Raw genomic sequence first — 8,994 nt, forward strand, 5'->3', positions numbered from 1 at the left:
TATATGAGAATGAAAACAAACCAGCCCCTTGCTAAGGAGGGAAGCGCTGTTTCTATTTCCAGTGCTGTTGACTATACAAACATCCTTGAAAAGATACTCCAGATCCAAGACAGTCATTGCCTCTGCTCACAAGATGTTGTCAGTGTTAGAGCCTTTGGAGGATTGTCTTTTGACAGAATGTCCCTCTTTATCCCTGGTAATTTTTCTTGGTCTGAAGTCCACTTTGTGATATCAGCCTAGCCATACCAGCTTTCTCTTGGTTAGTATTTAAACAGTACATTTTCTTCCATCCTTTTATTTTTAACCTACTTATATATTTATATTTAAGAAAGGGTGTGTGTATGTGCTGTTTTGTTTTATAGACAGCATATAGTTTGGTCTTGTTTTTTAATCTACTTTGAAAATCTCTTATTTTTTTATTGATGTGTTTATTAGATCATGGGCCAGCAAACTATGCCTGTGGGTCAAATCTCATCAGCTGTCTGTTTTTGTAATTAAAAGTTTTATTGAAATACAGCCATACTCATTTAAAAATATCTTTTCTATGGCTGATTTTCCCCTACAAAAGCAGAGTTGAGTATTGCAACAGAGACAATATAACTGAGAAGTCCCCAAATATATACTATCTGGCACTTGATAGAAAAAGTTTGCTAACCCATGGTTTAGATCATTTACATTTAATAGTGTAGTTATTAATAGGTCTGGATTTAGGTCATTTAAAAATTTTATTTCTTTTCTGTTTGTTCTCTCTGTTTTTCATTCCTTTATTTCCCCTTTCCTGCCTTGTTTTAGATTATTTGAATTTTTTTTAGTATTCCATTTTAATTTTCTATTGAGCTTTAAAATTATATCTCTTTGTATATGTTTTTAGTGATTGCTCTAGGAATTGTAATGTACATACCTAATATTTCAGTCTAATTAGAACTAATATTTTATCACTTTAAGTAGAATATAGAAATTTTATTATGATATATATAGATTGGTCTCCCTCATTTATGTTGGAATATCTATTTATTTTGTTCTCCTTTAATTTCTCTCCCACAAATATTTTACAGTTTGCAGCTTAAAGATTGGGCACATTTTGTTGTTGTCATTAGAATTATTCCTAGGTATTTATATTTTTGATAGTATTGTAAATGGTGTCTAAATATTTTTCATTTTCAATTTTTTTGTGTATAGAAATATGATTAATTTTTGTATATTGAACTTACATAACCAGTGACTTTGATGAATTTATTTTTAATCTAATAATTTGTTCATTTTTTCCTATATAATCCTGTCATCTACAAATAAATATAGTTTTACTTGTCACTGTCCAATTTTTAAATCTTTTATTTCTTTTTCTTGCCTTATTGCACTGTTTAGAACCTCTAGTACAATGCTGAATAGATGGGGTAATGGTGAACCCTCATTCAAGGGACTTGGAAAGACAAGGGAGATTCCTCTTCACAGTATTCTTTTAAATTCAGCACTGTGTTTTGTTTGGCATGGTCTAACATGGACCCTTGGAGAGACTGAGAGTAACATTTATTTCTAAAGACACCAATTTAGTCTTTTGTAGGTTCCAGGGAGACAAGGACACTTCTTTGGTCAGACCACTTTAAAAAAAAAAAAAAAAGTGCTTTTTTTCTCTCTAGAGTGGTGTAGACCTGCCCATGATTCAAGACTTGGTGACCTGAGCGTGAGCTGGATTTCAGCTTCTCTGTCCCCTTGGCTGGGCCTGTGTACTGTGCACACATTTCTGCATTGTTTGGAGAGGAAGTCAGGCCAGAAGGCTAGAGAACACAGTCAACCTGCTGTGGGAATATGGGTCCCAGCTCATCAGTGTCAGCACTGAAAATAGAGGGCTGCCTTTTGATAATTCCCAGGGATTTAAACCCCCAAATCACTGAGCTAAGTCTCTGATATGCAAATGACTTTGCATACCTTACATTGCTTGTGAAGTAATTTCAAATCCCAGTATTAGGGAAGAAGAGTGAGGGATTATCATCACTCACGTCTTGTGTTTCTTTGGTGTCCTCTTGCCTTCATCACTCTTATCTCCCACCTGCCCCTTTCTCCCAATTAGATCATAAAATCCATCAGCTTGGTCTGTGTGAGAAGAGTTTGTAGATACAGGGTCAGTTGCATCCATAGAAGGCGGAGGGGGCAGCAACCTGGGTTTGGAGGGTGAAATTTGAGACGCTTACTCCCCTCTGCAGAAAGCCTACCCTCTTCTGCTCTAATCTGATACAATCCACCTGGGGGCATGCATACTTTCATCTGTCTGCATTTCGTTCTGTTGGCTTTTATTAATATTTGTTTGGGTTTGTTGTTGTTGTTAAGGGTGTTTAAGAACTTTCTATTATAAAATGTACATGACCCTAGAAGGAAAAACACATTGTCGTTACCAGCTCTTAACACCATTGTGTGGCTTCATCAAAACATTATTGTAGGGCTTCCTAGGTGGCGCAGTGGTTAAGAATCCACCTGCCAGTGCAGAGGTCATGGGTTCAATCCCAGCTCCAGGAAGATCCCACATGCCGTAGAGCAACTAAGCTCGTGTGCCAAAAAAAAAAAACAAAACAAAACATTATTGTGAACTTATCACTTAGCTTTCTAATGACCCGGCAGAGTTAAGTCTTATGAATGAGAGCAAATGCAGAGGAATGAAGAGCAAGGAACACTGCAAGGGAAGTTTCTTCATTCACAAATGAGGTTGTATATACTAACCTATCTTTTCCAGCTCCAGCATCAAGGATTCTCAGCATTCTCTGCAGAATAGTGAGAGGAAAAGTAGGTGAGATGTTAGGCAGGGATGTAACCAAATGTGAGGTGATTTGGTACTGTTGGGGTCCACCCTCCACACCTGGCGCTCAGGAAAGGGAGACAGGCTTCTTGTGGCTCCTTCCTGTCTGCGGTGCTCTCCTCACTGGTCCCAGAGATCCAGCCCCTTGGGGATTTTCCAGCCTTTGCCTCTATCTAAGGCCATGACAGAATGAGCCAGCGTGGGGGAGCAGGCTTCATGTTGATGATGGCAGTACCTGTCATGAGAATTAAAGACCTTCCTCCATGCTCTGCGACACCCTGAGCCAAGTGCAAGTCCTGCATCTTCAGATCATTTTTGTAACTTTTGATTCTGTCTTCTCTCACACTAGGCTATGAGCCTCTCAAGAGTACATATTGTCTCTTTTACCCATCTTTTTAAAATCTCTAGCTCTTTGTATATGGTAAGTGCTCAACTGGTGTTCAGTGAATGAATGAATGCTAGGGGATGTATCAAATTTCCCCAGGTTTATATGTTGGCACTGTCTTCAATTCTTTCCTCATTTGAACTGTTCACGCCCAATGAAGCACTAAAGTCCAATGATTCTTATTTCACAATGTCTGTTTTTGTAATTGGCTCCCTAAGTGCTTTCTCTCCTGGGGAGTAGCCTACAGTCTAGCTTTCTCATCACCAGTTCTCCCTTCCTTATCCATCCTGCAGATACATGTTTCTAAAGCACAATTTCAACTTATTGCTGGGCTGCTTAGAACCATTTGTTTGATTCACTATCACTTTTAAGATAAAATACAAATTAATCAGCTCACACTTTGATATGCTATCCTCCCATCTTTCCATCAATGTGTGTTTGAGTTTCTACTCCAGCCTCTGGGGAGAAGGAACTCCACCTAGAAGTCTCTGCTCCAGCCACATGAGTTTCATCACTGTCCTGCCTTCCATCACTTATGCAAACTATCTCTCTACAGGTCCCAACTGCAGATCTTCCTTGACTTACAATGGGGTTACACCCTGAGAAATCCATTTTAAATGGAAAATATCCTAAGCAAAAAATGCATGTAATAAACCTACCAAACATCATAGCTTAGCCTCACCCACTTTAAACATGCTCTGAAAACTTACATTAGCCCACAGTTGGGCAAAAAACAAATCTAACACAAAGCTTATCTTATAATAAAGTGTTGAAATATTTCATTATTGAATACTGAAAGTGAAAAACAATGTTTGGGTACAGAGTGACTGTAAGTGTATTGGTTGTTGACTATCATCACACATTCAGTAGAAATCATACTTCGAATTTGGAATTTGGATCTTTTTCTGGACCAGGGATATGCGGGACTGTCCTCTCTTGTGATGCCGGGCAGCGGCAGCAAGTGCTGAATGTGTATCACTTTTGCAACATCATAAAGTCGAAAAGTTGTGAGTCAAACCACTGTAAGTTGGGGACTGTCTGTACTTGCATCTCTCTGGTACCTGATGAGCCCACCTCCCCCAGAGAATCCTCTTGGGGCACTACAGGCTGCTGTAAACTTTCAGTTCAGTGGCACCTGGTCATCAAGCTGAGTGTAGAATGGGATCCAATCAATGTTGACATGACTTTACAATGTGGCAACAACCATGGACCATCCCAAGCAGGAACAGGGAACTTGGAGCAGTGACTGGGGTGGGAAATGAGGTTGGGTCAGGGTCTTAGAGTGGCAGAGTTGATGGCAGCTTTCCTTAAAGGACTGATGTTAAAGGCATTACACAGGCTTCCTAGTCTATCATGAAAACACCTGTGCAGTGGTTGATTGTTTTTGCAGAAACCTACAACTAAAGCATCTCTGCTTAGATTCTGATCTTAGATTCTGAACCCCTTGAGAGCTAATCTCTCTCTAAGTGCTTTTAAATTCAATATGAAAGAGACTACAGAGCCTTTCCTGGGAACAACTGTTGAAAGGCGGGAGAAGCATGGAAAGCCGAGGCGCTGGTGGCCTGAGGTAACCCACCCCCTCCTTCACGGCTCTGTGCTCAGGGCCTACCTGTGTGTAGCACTGGAGAGAATCCAGCCAGCTCTGCGCATACGTGCGTCAGGGCACACTTTCTTCCTTGGTTGTCTTTAGTAATTTGTTATCAAGAAAAAAGACTCCCAACAAAGTCATGTTTCTTGCACAGTCCTAAAGGTGATAAATTACCCAAGGTGCTCTTAGACTAGGGTCAAACTGAGGTCACATAAAACCAGGGTGGATTGACCTAAGGTCAAAACTGAACAGGACCTATTGGGAACCATTGAGTACTGTACACGTCCCACCACGGCCTGTAGTGTAAGTACCATGAAGCACGGACAAACAGCCTCCTTTTCTTATTACAAAAATACTATATACAACTGTAAAAAAATTTAGAAAATACAAAGTAAAAATTAAAAAAATCATCCATCTTTGTATTATATTTTAGCATACATCTTTTAAGTCCTTTTTGCTCCTTCCTTCCTTCTCCCTCCCTTCCTCCCTCCCTTCCTCTCTCCTCCCTTCCTTCCTTCCCCCTCCTTCCCTGCCTTCCTCCTGTCCTCCCTTCCTTCCTTCCCCCCTCCCTCCCTCTCTCTTCCTGTTTCCTTTATTCCTTTGCAGTGGGAGGTATTTAAGGTCTCTGCTTAGGAATTTCATAAACTAGGTGTTTTCAGTGTCTATGCGCCCCACCTCTCACCTCCATCCCGCTCCTCTCCTGGGGCAGATTCGCCTTCTCTTTTCATGCCCTAGGACAGTTTAAGATGGGGTCATCCTCATGGGTAGGAACAGAGACCAAGCCGAGCCTCAGTGTGAACCTGCACCTTGCCCATGGCCTAAGGAAAGTCCTTGCTGGATTTTAATGGCAGGGCAGTCTGTACAGCCTGGGCTCAGCTCAGGGAGGAATGTAGACTGAAAGAAGCTGGAAACCCCTGGTTGTTAACTCTGCTGCCACTTGGACCACAGCTTTCCCACACCTCTCTCCAGACAACCAACATGTGACTGACCGTACTGGATGCTCCAGTATGATGGTAGCTGTGTTTAGTGGCAGGGAATGGGACACATCAGCAGAAAGATTTTTACTTTTTTGAATTGAGGTTTAACAATTATTATTGTCCGTATAGACAATAAACTGCAAGAAGGACACTCATCTTAAGTACACAACTCAAAAAAGTTTTGTTTGTGGGCACCTGTATGACTACATCCCAGCTCAAGATAGAAAATATTTCTAGCAGGCTTCTTTGGTAGCACAGTGGTTGAGAATCTGCCTGTCAATGCAGGGGACATGGGTTCGATCCCTGCTCCGAGAAGATCCCTCGGAGCAGCTAAGCCCGTGTGCCACAACTACTGAGCCTGCACTCTAAAGCCTGCACGCCACAACCACTGAGCCCACGTGCTGCAACTCTAAAGCCTGCATGCCTAGAGACTGTGCTCTGCAACAAGAGAAGCCACAGCAATGAGAAGCCCGTGCACTGCAACGAAGAGTAGCCCCCACTCGCCACAACTAGAGAAAGCCCGTGAGCAGCAACAAAGACCCAACACAGTCAGTAGATAAAAATAAATTAATTAATTTTTTAAAAAAAGAAAATATTTCCAGCACCCTGGAAGTTTCTCTTATGTTACTTCCACACAATATCCATTCTCCCTGCACCCCTGCCCCCCACACATGAAGCTAAACACCAATTTTGACTTCTTTTAATGTGCACTTTTTATATCTGGCTCCTTTTGTTCACAAGGATATCTGTGAGATTCATCCATATTATTAGTTTATATTTTGAAAACATTATTTTAACTTCTTATTTTACCAAAAATGGAATCTTCTTGTGCCAATTGTTTACAGCTGATATGTTCATTTAATAGATTGGCAAGAGTTTCCCCGGTTATTAGCATCCTCCTACTATAGATTTTTAAAGTCCGGATAGTGTTCTATATTATGTTTGCAGCATAATTTATTTGATCAGCCCCCAATTGTTCAACATGACATTTCCTTTTTAAAAAATTAGACAATAATTCATTGAACAGTCTTGCAATTAAATCTTTGTGCACATCCTAATTGTTCCTTCAGGATAAACTCAGACATAGAGTCACTAGGTCCAAGGTCATACACATTTTTAAAGCTTTTTTGTCCAGAAAGAGTGTACTAATTTTATATTAGCAGCAGCAGTGAAATGACAGTATCTCTGCTTCCTCAAATCTCTACCACTACTGGGCATTATATTTTGAATATTTGCCCATATGATAGGTGAAATGTATCTTTAAAAAATAATAGTAAAATTAAAAAAACTATATCTTGTTTTAATTTGCATTTGTTCAGTTACAAACGTGGCTGATTCCTTCTGTCTTTAGACTCCTGGTGTTTGTGTCAGGCAGGATTCAGGTGGAGATAACAGATACCACTTTTCCTATTTTAAGGAGAAAGAGCTTTGACGAAGGGAATTAGCTTCTGACAAGATCATTGAAAGAGCTGGAGGATCAGGACTGATGTGGGGCTTCCAAAAACGGCTCTGAGAACAATACCCCGGAACTGGTGCCTCTGGCAAGCTGCTACTTTTGCCCACATCGGCTTCACTCTAGATGTTGGACAACTGCGGCCACAGTGGTTGAACCTGAGCCCTGCTTGGTCTGCTAGAGCTTCACCAGCGAAAACTAATGCCCTGTGCCCTGCTCCCAAGACACACCACCCCATTAGCTAGACTGGAACTGCTGCTAATTCTACCACCAGAACAAGCAGACAAACAACAACTAGGCGAAAACAACCCAAATACAAAATACCTAGAAATGCTAGGTTAAATGTAACAAATATCCTTTTAAATACCTATTTGAGGTCAGAAGAAGATCAAGGAAATTCCCAGGGGTCACAAATGGAAAGGCAACTGGAAACAGGAGTTGTAAGTGAATGCTGAAGATACTGCCATGCGGGGGGGGTATTTGCCAATCTGGTAACATAGATGCTTGGATGGCCCTGCGAGCTTGGTAAACAATGTCTTGGGGGCCCATGCAAGTAGGGAGACAAAACAGAGAACTCCACCTAGTTCCAAGACCTTCAAAGGGGTACGTCCTCTGGGAAAGAACTGAATAAAAGAAAAAAAAAAATCTGACATTTAGCAAAGAGGAATAATAAGGAAATTTGTCTTTGCCCTTGCTCCAAGTGGGGGAAAAAAAAATAGCTTCCAAGAATTTGTAACCACACATCTCCACTTGTATGGGTTTAGAGTTAGAGGTTTGAATCAACACAGGAGAATAGATAGGGAAATTGTTATCTATTCATTAAATAGCAATGAAAGTGAATGAGCTGGAGCTATGGTGGTCAACATGGAGATCTCACAATGTTGAGTGGCAAACATGGGTTGCGGAACTGGACACAGAAAACCAGTGCCAGTCTTAGATGGGGCCAGTGGGGCCCCTGTCGTGGGTCCTCCTGTCTAGGAGTCCTTGCACTTTGGAGGGACTGCCCTCCCCTCCCCCTGTCCCTCCAGTCCCTGGACCCAGCTCTCTGGGCAGGGCATTCTGAGCTTGGACAGAGACCGTGGACCTGCGCTCTCCCCCAACCTGCTGCACAGCACATAAGGCTGACCAGATGCCCTGATGTGCTCTGGACTGTGCCTTCCTGGGACTGTAGGCAGATTTCTCCTGTTGGCTGTGAGCTTCATAGAGCGAGATGTGGCTGCCAGCAGGGTGCTGACACACTACTTTGGGCAACTCAAGGACCCCACAAAAAATATTTGCCCAGGACCCCGCACATCTTGGGGCAGCCCTGCAGTATCATATTCAGATGAGGCTTTAAAATATACAAAATAATACCTAACTAGTGTTTAGAAATATATACACAATTAGTAAAAGAAAAACATAAATGAAGACACTCAATTCAGGATAGGAGTTGCTTCTGGAAGAGAGAGAGGAGAATTAGGGTTACATGGGAACTATTCGAAATGTTTTATTTCTTAAACTTGGTGGTGGGGAGTAAAACATATTGATTGTATGACTTTTTATGTCTTTCCGTATGTTTGAAATATTTCATTTAAAAAAAGGGAAGAAAGAAAGGAAGAAAGAAAGAAAGAAAGAAAAGAAAAAAGAGAAGAGAAGAAAAAAGAAAAGAAGCCCCTTGAGCCCCTCCATGCTTTGGTAGGGGCTGGTGGGGGGGGTTGGGGGGCTTCAGTGGTGGCAGCCACACCATTGCAGGGGACATGCATCCTAGTCTTTACCTTTTCCCCTGAGAAGACCCCCCCCTCCTCTGGGCTTTCCCTCCTTAGC

This window comes from Hippopotamus amphibius, chromosome 6, assembly GCF_030028045.1.
Source record: "Hippopotamus amphibius kiboko isolate mHipAmp2 chromosome 6, mHipAmp2.hap2, whole genome shotgun sequence".
Classification (NCBI taxonomy): domain Eukaryota; kingdom Metazoa; phylum Chordata; class Mammalia; order Artiodactyla; family Hippopotamidae; genus Hippopotamus; species Hippopotamus amphibius.